This window comes from Podarcis raffonei, chromosome 1 (assembly GCF_027172205.1).
Source record: "Podarcis raffonei isolate rPodRaf1 chromosome 1, rPodRaf1.pri, whole genome shotgun sequence".
Lineage (NCBI taxonomy): Eukaryota > Metazoa > Chordata > Lepidosauria > Squamata > Lacertidae > Podarcis > Podarcis raffonei.
In genome coordinates, this window is record NC_070602.1 from 89,725,083 (window position 1) to 89,735,955 (window position 10,873).

Consider the following 10,873-nt stretch of genomic DNA (forward strand, 5'->3'; position numbering starts at 1 on the left):
CAGGATTGGGATGGGTAGATGTGTTACCCATAACACTGTTTCGTGTTCGGTGCACACCCACAAAAAGACTTAAGTTGTCACCTTTTGAGCTCCTGTATGGGAGGCCGCCCTCCTTTGTTCAGGATATTCCAGCTGACCTCAAACAAATAGGAGACTATGTGACACAGGGACAAGTGCAATCTCTCTCCCGTGTTTTTGTTTCTCTTAACAGGTGGGCCCTCGAGCGCACGCCGTGCAGCATTGCCGAGCCGATTCATCAGTTCCAGGCTGGCGATAGCGTATGGGTGAAAGAGTGGAAACGCGATCCACTTGCACCTAAGTGGCGTGGACCTTACACCATCTTGCTCTCTACTCCAACAGCGGTGAAGGTAGCTGAGGTGACCCCCTGGATTCATCACTCCCGTTTGAAGAAGTCCGAAGGCAGTTGGACGTGCAAAGGTGACCCCTCTAATCCTTTAAAACTGACTCTCTCCAAAAACCCCTGTATCTAGCCCTACGGGGAACGGGCTAGGTCACGGGCAACATTAGACGACCGGCCTGCTGCAGCCACAACCTGGAAGCTGGCTGACCTGCGCACGCCTGAAGCTTGAGGAGCGTCTGAACCAGCGATTGTAAACGGGAAGATTCTCTTATACAATTGATTGACTGCCCCCCCTGTGGAACAATTATCAGAGATATTACTCATTGGGGATCCTTGGGACATATGTTTTGGTCTTGGTGGTTCCCCATTTCTGTCACTGGGGGAATTATATTGGGACTAATATTTTTTTGTTATCACAATAAGGTAATCTTTTGTGGAAGGAATGCATATACTAGACATCAACATGATTTTATTATTAATCCTGATCCCTTGGGAAGGGGAAGGGTCCTTGAATTTGAGCAAATTTGCTAAATATGGATTCCGCCATGACCACAATATGTGGGTAGGCTTAGCTGAGATGGTAGCCAATGTTACAAATAGGACCAATTGCCTTGTTTGCTCTCTTGGGCCAGATGATTCAGAGGGAGGTATGCCCTTATTACCAATACCATTAAATGCCATTGGTATGGTAAGCGAAATGCCACACCAAACAGAAGTACAGAATTTCCCCGGATGGAACTCAACTAAACCAATACGAGTTATACCTGTACAAGGGGAATTCTGTGTACATAAATCATCAGAGGCAGCTGATTCTACCATGATAGGCTCTTCTCATTGCCACTATACTTGGGATTATATTAAGAATAGTCAAACCTGGGCAAACGGTACTACCTATCGAACTCGGAATACCTTGCCCTGTGCACCTCCTTTTATTCATGCATGGAAAATGGTGTGGAACATAACTGTGACAGAAAAAGGCAATCTAACTTACTGCACTGTGAACTCTGTACCCCTTTTGATATTTCGCCTTATGCACTCCACGTACCAAAAACCTCAGACCCGATGGTTGTGGTGGATATGTGGAGAATGGGCATACAAGAAACTCCCTTCCAAATGGAGTGGGACTTGTTTCCTGGGATGGGTATTACCACCAATGTGGATTATGCCCACTAGTTCAGCCAAGCGTACACGAAGAAACGCTGATATTTCTCATATAGCAGGAGGAAGTACCCAAAGTTGGAGCGATACTGATGATTGGCCACCAGAGCGCATTATAGCCTATTATGAACCTGCCTCCTGGAATCCTGATGAGCTCATACAAGGGGCTCGAGATCCTATTTATAATCTAAACAGAATAATTCGATTGCAAGCAGTAGTGGAACTTGTAACCAATGCAACGGCCCAGAGTTTGAGACTTATTGCACAACAGTTGGATGAAAGTAGAGCCGCCATTTTGCAGCTGAAAATGGGAATGGATTATGTACTTGCCAGGCAGGGAGGCCTATGTGGAGTCTTGAACTTGACAGGGAATGCCTGTTGCTTTAACATTTCTGATAATGGTGAGGCAATCCGTGTGTTGGCCACAAAGATGGAGAATATAGCACATGTCCCAGTACAAACATGGGAAGGATGGGATATGGGATGGCTCACCAACTGGTTACCAAATGTCGCAGGACTCAAAGGGATACTATTGTCTTGCTTGTTTTTCTTGACGGTAGTAGTAATGGTTTTGTGTATGGTGCCATGTATCATTTCATGTTTTAGAAGTACAATTAGCAAGATGATTTCAAATGAAACTCTACCTCATATCATGGCCCTATACAGAGCTTTACCTCAGGAATATGATGAAGATCAAGCTATCAAGGACACTTGGGAAGGTCCTTGAGCTTGAAAGGGGGGAATGAGGCATCTGATCATAGCCTGCATTTTTAATCAAGGCTTATATTTTGATCAGATTCCTGTATTCTAAAAATGACCTTAAAGAAATATATATTTGTAAATGTTTGTATCTCTCATGCCAGGCAGAAACCATACTCTGGCAGCTGTTTATCTTCTTGATCAAGGGCCCCCTGATTTATAGCAGTGTCTCAGGGTTGTAAAAGGAAATTAAAGCCTGGGAACAAAAGGTCACACTGACCATACAAATTATAGAATACAATCAAGGTTGCAAAAATAGTAATTAATTATGATGCCTCCCATTAAACTTGAGCCACATCTTCCTAAGGTTAAAAGGGCAAGAGCTAATACAAACAGCAGCTGGCCAAGGGAAGAGGTCTCTCTCTCTCTCTGAAACTGCTTTGAATCTTTAGAATTTAGCTTAGCTTTTACTAAGTTCCCTTTCTTCTAAAAAAACTATATATGTATGAAATATATTGGCTTAAATGTAATTATGCAAAGGATTTAGAAAGTAAGAAATTATAGAATCATAGAAGAAGTTGGAATAGACCATGAGGGCCATTGAGTCCGGACCCCTGCCAGACAGAGAGACGCCATCGGAGCACTCCTGATATATGGTTGTCAAGCCTCTGCTTAATGACCTCCAAAGATAAAATTAGCCACCATCTGTTTTGGAGTGAATAGGGCAATAGGGCAAAAGATGAAATGTTAGTTAAGGCGCCTAGTCTAGGGCAAAAGGTTATTTGGTAATTAAGGTGCCTTGTAGAGGTTAATGGCTATTTATTTGCCAATTATAAATAGAAGGAAATATAGCTCTTTGTCTCCCATAAAAGGTAATAGGAAATGGGTGTATCTTTTATGATTGGTTCTAGCAAACAGCCAATAGGAATTTTAACCAGGCTGATTGGACAGAGGCAGCCAAAGGAGGAGCAAGGGGGCTGAGCTGAGGGAATATAAGTGCTGGCCATAAGGGCAGGAGGGCAGGCCAGAGCTTGGTAACCATATACCACTGTGCCTCTCATTTATTTGTCTGACAAATAAATTATTATTTTAATTTCTCTATTGCTGCGTTGAATATTTCATTCCAGCTAAGCGTTAACCACAAGCAGGGTGCTACAGTATGAAAAGGGTGGAGCCACCAATTGGGGGGCAGCATTTTGGTCCCCCCCCTTTGGAATGGCACCTGGGGCGAACCACCACCACCCGCCTCAGAATGCCCCTGCATACTCATAATCCAAAAAAATGGATTGAAAAATCCAGCAGTTGAAGAAAGGCTCTCTGCTCATGCTCTGAAGCATTCTCTTCTATATTTCCTATGTTCTAAGGCAAGCATTCAAAATAAATGCTGGAGCTGAGCTCTGGTTCATATTAACCTCTGGATGCCATCCATTTCAATCAGAAACATGCACATCTCTAGCAAATGCATCATGACTAAGAGATGCAAAGAAACTGAATCGTATTTGCATGTAAAGATAGGACTGTAATCTCATTTGCTGGTTCTGTTCTCCAGCACTATTAAGATAAAACGGCATAATCTCTGGCTCCACTTCTCCCTTCGCTACCCGCATCCATCTCTTTCTGAGCTATCCATAAATTAATTCTCTTCTGACTCCTTCTTTTCTTTATTGCAGCAATGAAATCATGCACACATGTGTCATGCCTCCAGACAGCCAGAATATGAATTTAAAAAACCAATAGATGGCTCTTCATCAAAACCATTGCACAGGCAGGCTAGAAAGGCAACAGCTTTGTATTAGACAACTTGTAGGGGCTCTATTTTCAAGGATACTGCTTTACAACAGAAGACTAGGCCATAGATTAATCTATGGGTATATTAGTACTACAGATTTAAAACAGTTTAATATAGTAATATATAGGAAGCATGCTCATTCCATTGGTCATGTAGCTTAGTATGCTCAACACTGACTGACTGGGAGAGGCTCTCCATTGTTTCAGGCAGGAGGAGTTGAACCTGGAAACTTCTGCAAGCAAAGAATGAGCCTTCCTACTGAGCTATGGCCCTCTACTCTGCCTTCTCCTCAGGAAATATTATGAGTGGGGTAAAAAGGTAAAGGTAAAGAACCCCTGACAGTTAAGTCTAGTCGCAAACGACTCTGGGGTTGCAGTGCTCATCTCGCTTTACTGGCCGAGGCAGCAGACGTTTGTCTGCAGACAGTTTTTCTGGGTCATGTGGAAGCATGACTAAGCCGCTTCTGGCAAAACCAGAGCAGCACACGTAAACGCTGTTTACCTTCCCACCAGAGCGGTACCTATTTATCTACTTGCACTTTGATGTGCTTTCGAACTGCTAGGTTGGCAGGAGCAGGGACCAAACAACGGGACCTCACCCCATCACAGGGATTCGAAGCACCGACCTTCTGATCGGCAAGCCCAAGGCTCAGTGGTTTACACCACAGTGCCAATGAGTGGGGCAGAGATCACTAACAAACATTTTCAGAGATTTCAGTTTCATAAACATACATTTTGCATGAGAGTCAATTGATTTTTTTAAGGGAGTTTGGATTAGGAAGTGGGTTCAATTATTTCTTCCAATAAAAGCCAGAAATTCATCACTGATGCATTCTTCCTGCTGGTGAAAGTCAGGCGGTTTGTTGTGTCTGGTACTACTCAGTCTCCTACTTTGAATCAGCTCAGGAAAATTGTCACTTTTGGATGCATTGGAGAGATAAAATTAAGGGAAAGGACTGTGCAGCTCTCCCACAAGTGTTTCTTTCAATGGATTTTCTCTGTAGTTATGTCCTACCCTAATGGAATTCAGAATTTGACCCTGGGAAGTGACAGTGATTACAGGCTGAATCCAGTGCCAAAGGGAGGGATTAGTCTTTCCCTTAGTATTTCAGACAGAGGGCCTAACTGATTGCTTTTCAAAGCTGAAAGATAACCAGCCCTAGTTCATTGTGTTTGGAAATTAAAATGGAAGGTTTGGGAGTGACTGATGAGTTACAGGCAGCCATTTTGCATTTGGAATGAATAGAAAAGGTGACCAGCAGATGACAGTAAAAGCTGATGGATGAGGTGAACACAAATGTCAGAAAGAACATAAAATGATAATGTCTTTTGGGGAACTGTCCCAAATTTATCTATCTATCTGTCAATCTATTTATCTATCTTTCATTCCATCCATCTATCCATGACAATAGGTAAATTAAACATTGGGTATGGGGTATAAGTACAGTGGTACCTCGGGTTAAGTACTTAATTCGTTCCGGAGGTCCTTTCTTAACCTGAAACTGTTCTTAACCTGAAGCACCACTTTAGCTAATGGGGCCTCCTGCTGCCGCCGCGCTGCCAGAGCACGATTTCTGTTTTCATCCTGAAGCAAAGTTCTTAACCTGAATAACTATTTCTGGGTTAGCGGAGTCTGTAACCTGAAGCGTATGTAACCTGAGGTACCACTGTACTACTATATGCACTGATATTTTATGTAATATTGATCTGTGAAGAGTTTTTTTTTTTTGTTCTCTTCTGGATTTTGTGATATATTTTTAAATGATAAATAAAATCTATTTATTTTTATTTTTTAAAAATCCAGTGGTTTCTCTGCAAGATGGCATTCGGCAGGCACTCTGGTACTACAAACTTGCTGAAGCTGCATTGGTGCAAGAAGTGAATTGAATCTTGGAGTGCTTCCACACTGTCACTGTTTTTTCAGGTGGGATTCAGTCACACACTGGCAAATTCAAGTTGTGCAATTAACGTCAACTGGACGGCCCTGCACAACAAATCTGCTTCTCCAAAAGACTGGACATTTTGAGATAAGGAGACTAAAGGGGAAATGCACTGGAAAGCGTGAGGTAACACTTGCTGTGGTGCAACATCATTTAATCTCCCTGCAAACAAAACAGGATGAATACCCAATAAGCAGGTCATCTGGAAGTGCCCAATCAGATTAAAGCACAGAAGTGTTGGTGATAGAGCCAGTAGTTGTTAAACAAAGAAAAGGAAGGGATGCAAAACAAGTTAGGGTAAATAGCTCCCTGTGAACATTTTTTTAGCTAATATTATATTTTCCGAAAGGAGTTCTGAAGAGTAACAGGCAGATTCTGATTGGTCTCATTTTAGGGTAGCTGGTGCACAATTTTCCAGCACTGCTGATAGGGCATTCAGCAGGGGGTCATCCATGACCCCCTGCTTCTCAGAGGGCTTCTTAAGGTGCTCATGTGGCCTGTGAAATGTCACAAAACCAGGAGCTGTACCATTCAGCCAACCCCATAAAAACCTCCACAGTGCTGCAGCACAACTGTGCTCAGGTTTAGGGTTTGAAGTGGAAGGGTTTAAACCAGGGGTGGGGAACCTGTGGCCCTCCAGGTGTTGCTGGGCTCCAGCTCCCATCTGCCCCAGCCAGCATGGCCAAGGGCCAGAAGCCCCCAATCCTGGTTTAAATCCTTCCTCTTACACTGCACTGTTCAAGTTGAGAGCTACAATTCTCCACCAGTTCTAACCGTAACTTTAGGTCCCTGTGGGCCCCTAGCTTGTGCCCACCTATAAAAAATTCCATTTTTGACCCAAGGGTCTATTCCATTTGGCTGCATGAATACCATTAACCTTATGAGAAAATACCTCAGGAAAGGATCCTCACTCCCAAAGCATGGGGTGTGTGGGGGTGGCGGTGTGTAGGCCTAAGAGACGCTTCTTTCCACAGTATACTGAATCCCTCAGTGTTTGCCATGGTGTGGAGAGGGAAATTTCCTCACACATAATGGGCACGCCAATAGGGAGATGCATGTGGTTGTTTTCTTATGCACAGCTGCCGCAGGCTATTTGGGAAAGGATGCTTCCTCCTCCCTCAGGAAACAAGTGTCAGAACACTGGTAGACTCAGATTGCCGTGAGAAATGTGTATGAGATCAATACCATGTGAGGGTCAGGACTGCTGCTGATGGTGTTACAATGACTCATAACAGCATGGTGAACTGCAGATGGCAAGCGGCGCAGCACATTGGGGACTGTAATACCCATGGCTTGCATCACAAGTGACCTGTATTCAGGGAGTATTACAGGTCCTCACTCTTGTCTGTTTATATACATTATTCCTGGGAAGGGTTGAGCGAAAGGGTCTTTTCTTTAATTCTTTACTGGCGTTTATTACAACTGCCACTTTACTAGATGGGCTCCTGTGGTGGCAAATGGTACATCTACAAATTAAAAGTATTTATGTGCTCCAACAGAGTTTTATTTCTGATTTTTATGGGCATTAATTCATTCTCTGAAAACCAGCTGGAATGAGAAACAGGAATAAGGAGCTTCTTAATTTAGACTCAGGGCTGTTTTTCTTCTAATACTTAAGGCATAATACTCAAAACAACAGCTTTATTATACACGCTGCATTTCAGAAAAGCCTATGGAATCAAATAAAACATAAGCCGGGGGTGGAAGAGGAATGTCGTCTTAGAAGGAAAAAGACAGCTAAGCTTATGCTGCCAAGGCAGGAATTTGCAGTGGGTTCTACTATGCAGAGGCATAATGAAATGTATACACTATTTGAAGTATGTGACTTCCCCTAAACTGTAGTTTGTTAAGGTGCAGGGAACTGTAGCTCTGTGAGGGGGGTAGGCTATGGTTCCCAATATTTTCTCCCATGTACTTTAAATGTATGGTGTGTTCACAGCCTAAACAGTGCTGCAGATCAGTTGCCTAATCCCTGAAGGCAGATGTGCAACTGTAGGGTACTGTATATGAACTGCGGGAAGCTGACACACTTGCTAATTCAGTAGGTTTGCCAGCCATTGGATTGCATTTCTGATTTTAAAACATTTCTGCACTCTCCTGGAGTGCCACCACCAGTCAGTGTAAGTAAAGGTAAAGGGAGCCCTGACTGTTAGGTCCAGTCGCGGACGACTCTGGGGTTCCAGCGCTCATCTCGCTTTATTGGCTGAGGGAGCCGGCGTACAGCTTCCAGGTCATGTGGCCAGCACGACTAAGCCACTTCTGGCGAACCAGAACAGTGCACGGAAATGCCGTTTACCTTCCCGCCAGAGCAGTACCTATTTATCTACTTGCACTTTGACGTGCTTTCAAACTGCTAGGTTGGCAGGAGCAGGGACCGAGCAACAGGAGCTCATCCCGGTGTGGGGATTCGAACCGCCAACCTTCTGATCGGCAAGTCCTAGGCTCTGTGGTTTAACCCACAGTGCCACCAGTCAGTGTAGACAGTACTAAATGGACCAGGTGTCTGACAGCTTTCTATGTTCCCATGTTCGGACCCTTGTGATATGTGGACAGCCATCACAAGGATCATTGAGCTTTATGACAAATAGGCATGCATGATGTGTTGACATGTCTTAAATAGCATGCTAGAGTTTGTGACTTGCTATTCATAAGCAAATGAAACTTGTCACCTAGTTATTGTTTTATACTACAACCTCCCTACACAAAGCATCTCCATGTATGAAAAATAAGCATTTACCATATTGTGTGAGTGGCAGGACAAATTTCTCTTCATATTTTGGGTACCATGTTCTGGCTTCGTGCTAGCAATTACCCTTACAGCAGCTGCTCAATCTATAGATTTGTCAGTTTTCAAATATCAAGATTTGGCACAGGTGGTTTTTATACCTTAGTAAATAGGGGAGGTGGGAAGAAAAGAACCGTGTGGGGAGGTGTTTGGGGGTATGTTCAAAAAATAGAACAAATAAATGTCTCCATAAAGAGCACCAAGTGCTTGACAATGAAAACTATTCCAAATAAACAAATGACGTTCACTATCCAAAAAGGGACTCATGAAGCCAGAGTTTTCCTACCTCATCATTCATAAGAGCCGACACTTTAATTAATGTGGCAGCAGTCAACAAAGCCTTATGCAGAATAGTGCAGACAGAAGATCAGGCATAATCCTACATGGACTTTGCTTTCAGTTTATAGATTTTTTTCACCCCACTAAATGACTAGTTTAGAGCATGTCCTCTAGCACCACCTAGCAGACTGACTGAAAAAGTTACGCCAGTCTGAACAAAAATCAGTGCAGTACCGTTAAGAAGCACTGTTAGATTTAACGTATCACAATTTGTTTATGTAAATCTATGGTACAGCTGCATTTGGAAGACTGTGCATAGTTTATTTATTTCATTTCAGTGATTACCTCACTTTTCCATCCAAATGGAAGTCCAAAGCAGCTGGCAACAGCAAATAATATCAAACTGCAATCCAACAGTACGAAATAACCTATAAAGTTTAAAATCAGTACCTATGTTTTTATCAGCCCATCTAAAAAGAGAGATAAAAAAAAAGTGATACTGCTGGGGGTTGTATCAAAAACTCAGCACATAACTTTGATACATGTTTGGAGGTAATCTGAGTGTTCTGTTTAAGGTGTTAACTATGAAATTACATTATCGTATCAATACACACTGTGTGAAAGCAAAAAAAAGAGGGGGATTTGTGACACAAAACAAACACAAAGCTTTAGTAATAACTTTAGAAGCAATTTGAAAGTTAACACAGCATGGAACATAGTGGCCAAGTAATCTCTGTCCAAAGGGTGCCATACCTAGGAAACCAGCCGTGGCTGAGAATAGGCACTCCTAGCCACTGTGGCCCCTGAAGCCTTCAATGACAATGTTGGGTCAAGGAGCATTCTTAATCTACAGGCCTGCTTCTTCCACCTCTCAGTCCCCAGTCCTCAGACATGCACCACTTCTGTCTTATCAGGATTCAGCTTTAATACATTGGCCCACAAGCAGCCCATCACCACTTCTAACAGTAGCACTGCTAATAAATAGAACAATGCAAATAAAAGGATCTTTGAAAACCAGGATCTTTAGCCATCACTTTTGTCCATGAGTGTAGTGAGAAACTTGGATGACAGCAAGAAAGATCAAATATTAAAAACATACGTTAATTTTTTATTTGCAAATTTAACTAAGTGAGGGAGGGAAAATATTAAGGGAATATAAACACCTTTTTATGAAAGAAAAAGAAATAATATATGAAAAATGACAAATTTCTTAAAATCCACCAATGGCTCATATTAAGGCTACAATAACCACCAATACATCCATCCGAACTTAAACATTAATACAGTGATACCTCAGGTTAAGAACTTAATTTGTTCTGGAGGTCCGTTCTTAACCTGAAACTGTTCTTAACCCGAGGTACCACTTCAGCTAATGAGGCCTCCCGCCACCGGAGCACGATTTCTGTTCTCATCCTGAAGCAAAGTTCTTAACCCAAGGTACTATTTCTGGGTTAGTGGAGTCTGTAACTTGGAGCTTCTGTAACCTGAAACGTCTGTAACCCGAGGTACCACTGTACATGGAGAGTCAATATGGTGCCCTACAGATGTTTTTGCACTCCAACTCCCATCAGCCCCAGCCAACATGGTAAATGGTAAGGGATGATGGGAGTTGCAGGCCAACAATAGCAGGTGGTTACCACATTAGCTACTTCTGGTTTAATATAAGCTCTCCAGTTGTTTATATGGGTATCCACATGAAACAGATGTCTATGAGTATCTTCCAATGTAGCCAGGATGGTCCTCAAGGCATTGTGTCATAGACGATGGGTGTTTATCCTTCCAGGCTCAAAGTGCAAGTCTCATAATGACCATAAAAGGCTAGCATGATCCACGTTAGAGAAATCATAAACTCTATCACAGAAG